Source organism: Arachis stenosperma, chromosome 4 (assembly GCF_014773155.1).
Source record: "Arachis stenosperma cultivar V10309 chromosome 4, arast.V10309.gnm1.PFL2, whole genome shotgun sequence".
NCBI classification, from domain to species: domain Eukaryota; kingdom Viridiplantae; phylum Streptophyta; class Magnoliopsida; order Fabales; family Fabaceae; genus Arachis; species Arachis stenosperma.
Genome location: NC_080380.1, coordinates 98,469,048 through 98,474,694, shown reverse-complemented (window position 1 = coordinate 98,474,694; position 5,647 = coordinate 98,469,048). Strand labels below are relative to the sequence as shown.

Below are 5,647 nucleotides of genomic sequence, written 5' to 3'. Positions count from 1 at the left end.
CCCAGGATGTCTACTTTCCAACGCCGTTGAGAGCGCGCCAATTGGGCTTCTGTAGCTCCAAAAAATCCACTTCGAGTGCAGGGAGGTCAGAATCCAACAGCATCTGCAGTCCTTTTCAGTCTCTGGATCAGATTTTTGCTCAGGTCCCTCAATTTCAGCCAGAAAATACCTGAAATCACAGAAAAACACACAAACTCATAGTAAAGTCCAGAAAAGTGAATTTTAACTAAAAACTAATAAAAAATACTAAAACTAACTATATCATATCAAAAACATACTAAAAACAATGCCAAAAAGTATACAATTATCCGCTCATCACAACACCAAACTTAAATTGTTGCTTGTCCTCAAGCAACTGAAAATCAAATAAGATAAAAAGAAGAGAATATACAATGAACTCCAAAAACATCTATGAAGATCAGTATTAATTAGATGAGCGGGGCTTTTACTTTTTGCCTCTGAATAGTTTTGGCATCTCACTCTATCCCTTGTAATTCAGAATGATTGGCTTCTTTAGGAACTCAGAATCCAGATAGTGTTATTGATTCTCTTAGTAAAGTATGATGATTCTTGAACATAGCTATTTCTTGAGTCTTGGCTGTGGCCCAAAGCACTCTGTCTTCCAGTATTACCACCGGATACATACATGCCACAGACACATAATTGGGTGAACCTTTTCAGATTGTGACTCAGCTTTGCTAAAGTCCCCAATTAGAGGTGTCCAGGGTTCTTAAGCACACTCTTATTTGCCTTGGATCACAACTCTTATTCTTTCTTTTTCTTCTTCTTTTTCTTTTTTTTCTTTTTTTTTTCTTTTTCTTTTTTTCGGTCTTTTTTTTTATTTTTTTTTGAAATGCTTTTTCTTGCTTCAAGAATCATTTTTATGATTTTTCAGATCCTCAGTAACATGTCTCCTTTTTCATCATTCTTTCAAGAGCCAACATTCATGAACCACAAATTCAAAAGACATATGCACTGTTTAAGCATACATTCAGAGAACAAAAATATTGCCACCACATCAAAATAATTAAACTATTATAAAATTCAAAATTCATGCAATTCTTTCCTTTTCAATTAAGCACATTTTTATTTAAGAGAGGTGATGGATTCATAGGACATTCATAACTTTAAGGCATAGACACTAAGACACTAATGATCATAAGACACAAACATGGATAAACATAAAGCATAAAAATAAAAAAACAGAAGAACAATAACAAGGAAATCAAAGAACGGGTCCACCTTAGTGATGGCGGCTCTTTCTTGCTCTTGAAGATCCTATGGAGTGTTTGAGCTCCTCAATGTCTCTTCCTTGTCTTTGTTGCTCCTCCCTCATGATTCTTTGATCTTCTCTAATTTCATGAAGGATGATGGAGTGTTCTTGATGCTCCACCCTCAGTTGTCCCATGTTGGAACTTAGTTCTCCTAGGGAGGTGTTTAGTTGCTCCCAATAGTTTTGTGGAGGAAAATTCATCCCTTGAGGAATTTCAGGGATCTCATGATGAGTAAGATCTCTTGTGTACTCCATCCTTTTCTTGGTGATGGGTTTGTCCTCATCAATGGGAATGTCTCCCTCTATGTCAACTCCAACTGAATAACAGAGGTGACAAATGAGATGAGGAAAGGCTAACCTTGCCAAGGTGGAGGTCTTGTCCGCCACCTTATAGAGTTCTTGGGCTATAACCTCATGAACCTCTATTTCTTCTCCAATCATGATACTATGGATCATGATGGCCCGGTCTATGGTAACTTCGGACCGGTTGCTAGTGGGGATGATTGAGCGTTGTATGAACTCTAACCATCCTCTAGCCACGGGCTTGAGGTCATGCCTTCTCAATTGAACCGGCTTTCCTCTTGAATCTTGCTTCCATTGTGCGCCCTCTTCACATATGGTTGTGAGGACTTGGTCCAACCTTTGATCAAAGTTGACCCTTCTAGTGTAAGGATGCTCATCTCCTTGCATCATAGGCAAGTTGAACGCCACCCTCACACTCTCCGGACTAAAATCCAAGTATTTCCCCCGAACCATAGTGAGATAATTCTTTGGATTCGGGTTCACACTTTGGTCATGGTTCTTGGTGATCCATGCATTGGCATAGAACTCTTGAACCATCAAGATTCTGACTTGTTGAATGGGGTTGGTAAGAACTTCCCAACCTCTTCTTCGGATCTCATGGCGGATCTCCGGATATTCACCCTTTTTGAGTGAAAAGGGGACCTCGGAGATCACCTTCTTCAAGGCCACAACTTCATAGAAGTGGTCTTGATGCACCCTTGAGAGGAATCTATCCATCTCCCATGACTCGGAGGTGGAAGCTTTTGCCTTCCCTTTCCTCTTTTTAGGGGAGATGGTGTTTTGCCAACCAAAAAAAGTGCTTTGTGAAAATGAAGAGTTGAAGAAGGGTATTTATAGGAGAGGGGGGTAAAGGTTCGGCCATTAGGTTTGGGAGAAAGGGTTTGAATTTGAAGGGTGAGGTTGGTGGGGTTTTATGAAGGATGGATGTGAGTGGTGAAGAGAAAGATGGGATTTGATAGGTGAGGGGTTTTTGGGGAAGAGGGTATTGAGGTGATTGGTGAATGGGGGAAGAGAGAGAGTGATGGTAGGGTCCTGTGGGGTCCACAGATCCTGTAGTGTCAAGGAAAAGTCATCCCTGCACCAAATGTGGCTCAAAATCACGTTTTGAGCCATTTCTGGCGTTAAACGCCGGGCTGGTGCCCATTCCTGGCGTTTAACGCCAGGTTCTTGCCCTTTACTGGCGTTTAACGCCAGTCTGGTGCCCCTTTCTGGCGTTAAACGCCCAGAAGGGTGCCAGACTGGGCGTTAAACGCCCAACAGCTAGGCTTACTGGCGTTTAGACGCCAGCTTCTTCTCCTCCAGGGTGTGCTGTTTTTCTTCCTGTTTTTCATTCTGTTTTTGCTTTTTTCATTGTTCTTGTGACTTCTTATGATCATCAACCTACAAAAAAAGATAAAATAACAAAACAAAATAATTAATTATAAAACATTGGGTTGCCTCCCAACAAGCGCTTCTTTAATGTCATTAGCTTGACAGAGGACTCTCATGGAGCCTCAGAAATGCTCAGAACCGTGTTGAAACCTCCCAACACCAAACTTAGAGTTTGAATGTGGGGTTTCAACACCAAACTTAGAGTTTGGTTGTAGCCTCCCAACACCAAACTTAGAGTTTGACTGTGGGGGCTCTGTTTGGCTCTGTTTTGAGAGGAGCTCTTCATGCTTCCTCTCCATGGTGACAGAGGGATATCCTTGGGCCTTAAACACCAAGGATTTTTCATTCAATTGAATGATTAACTCTCCTCTGTCAACATCAATCACAGCCTTTGCTGTGGCTAGGAAGGGTCTGCCAAGGATGATGGATTCATCCATGCACTTCCCAGTCTCTAGGACTATGAAATCAGTAGGAATGTAATGGTCTTCAATCTTCACCAAAACATTCTCTACAAGTCCATGAGCTTGTTTTCTTGAATTGTCTGCCATCTCTAATGAGATTTTTGCAGCTTGCACCTCAAAGATCCCTAATTTCTCCATTACAGAGAGGGGCATGAGGTTTACACTTGACCCTAAGTCACACAAGGCCTTCTTGAAGGTCATGGTGCCTATGGTACAAGGTATAGAAAACTTCCCAGGATCCTGCCTCTTTTGAGGCAGTTTCTGCCTAGACAAGTCATCTAGTTCTTTGGTGAGCAAGGGAGGTTCATCCTCCCAAGTCTCATTTCCAAATAACTTGTCATTTAATTTCATAATTGCTCCAAGGTATTTAGCAACTTGCTCTTCAGTGATATACTCATCCTCTTCAGAGGAAGAATACTCATCAGAGCTCATGAATGGCAGAAGTAAGTCCAATGGAATCTCTATGGTCTCATTTTGAGCCTCAGATTCCCAAGGTTCCTCATTGGGGAACTCACTGGAGGCCAGTGCACGCCCATTGAGGTCTTCTTCAGTGGCGTTCACTGCCTCTCCTTCCTCCCAGAATTCGGCCATGTTAATGGCTTTGCACTCTCCTTTTGGATTTTCTCCTGTATTACTTGGGAGAGTACTAGGAGGGAGTTCAGTAATTTTCTTGCTCAGCTGTCCCACTTGTCCTTCCAAATTTCTGATGGAGGACCTTGTTTCATTCATGAAACTTTGAGTGGTCTTTATTAGATCAGAGACCATTGTTGCTAAGTCAGAAGTATTCTGCTTAGAACTCTCTGTCTGTTGCTGAGAAGATGATGGAAAAGGCTTACCATTGCTAAACCTGTTTCTTCCACCATTATTGTTATTGAAACCTTGTTGAGGTCTCTCTTGATTCTTCCATGAGAGATTTGGGTGATTTCTCCATGAAGAATTGTAGGTATTTCCATAGGGTTCTCCTAGGTAATTCACCTCTTCCATGGAAGGGTTCTCAGGATTATAAGCTTCTTCCTCAGATGAAGCTTCCTTAGTACTGTTTGGTGCATTTTGCATTCCAGACAGACTTTGAGAAATCAAATTGACTTGTTGAGTCAATATCTTGTTCTGAGCCAATATGGCATTCAGAGTATCAATCTCAAGAACTCCTTTCTTCTGACTAGTCCCATTGTTCACAGGATTCCTTTCAGAAGTGTACATGAATTGGTTATTTGCAACCATTTCAATCAATTCTTGAGCTTCTGCAGGCGTCTTCTTCAGATGAAGAGATCCTCCAGCAGAGCTATCCAAGGACATCTTAGATAGTTCAGAGAGACCATCATAGAAAATACCTATGATGCTCCATTCAGAAAGCATGTCTGAGGGACATCTTCTGATTAATTGTTTGTATCTTTCCCAAGCTTCATAGAGGGATTCTCCATCCTTCTGTCTGAAGGTTTGGACTTCCACTCTAAGCTTACTCCATCTTTGTGGTGGAAAGAACTTTGCCAAGAAGGCATTGACTAGCTTTTCCCAAGAGTCCAGGCTTTCTTTAGGTTGAGAATCCAACCATATTCTAGCTCTGTCTCTTACAGCAAAAGGGAATAGCATCAGTCTATAGACCTCAGGGTTAACCCCATTAGTCTTGACTGTGTCACAGATTTGCAAGAATTCAGCTAAAAACTGATGAGGATCTTCCATTGGAAGTCCATGGAACTTGCAATTCTGTTGCATTAGAGAAACTAATTGAGGCTTAAGCTCAAAGTTGTTTGCTCCAATGGCAGGGATAGAGATGCTTCTCCCATAGAAATCAGGAGTAGGTGCAGTAAAGTCACCCACCACCTTCCTTGCATTGTTGGCATTGTTGTTGTTTTCGTTTGCCATGGGTTCTTCTTCCTTGAAGAATTCGGTTAGGTCCTCTAAAGAGAGTTGTGCTTTGGCTTCTCTTAGCTTTCTCTTCAGGGTCCTTTCGGGTTCAGGATCAACTTCAACAAGAATGCCTTTGTCTCTGCTCCTGCTCATATGAAAGAGAAGAGAAAAAGAAAATGTGGAATCCTCTATGTCACAGTATAGAGATTCCTTGAAATGTCAGAGGAAAAGAGAAATAGAAAGAAGAAGGTGAAGAAGAATTCGAACTTTAATTAGATAAGGTTCGAATTGTGCATTTAGAAGGAGTGGTACTCCATAAATAGAAGGATGTGAGAAGGAGGGAAGAGAATTTTCGAAAATTCAATCAAAAAGATTTTGAAAACATTTTGAA

The 5,647-nt window shown here is 41.3% G+C and overlaps 1 non-coding gene across 1 annotated transcript; it reads left to right on the top strand.

The window, feature by feature from the left end:
- The first annotated feature begins 4,758 nt into the window (after positions 1-4,758).
- Positions 4,759-4,866, top strand: LOC130978167 (small nucleolar RNA R71). The gene has a single exon (XR_009085825.1). It is a non-coding gene; the product is annotated as a small nucleolar RNA R71 (small nucleolar RNA).
- Positions 4,867-5,647: the final 781 nt, after the last annotated feature.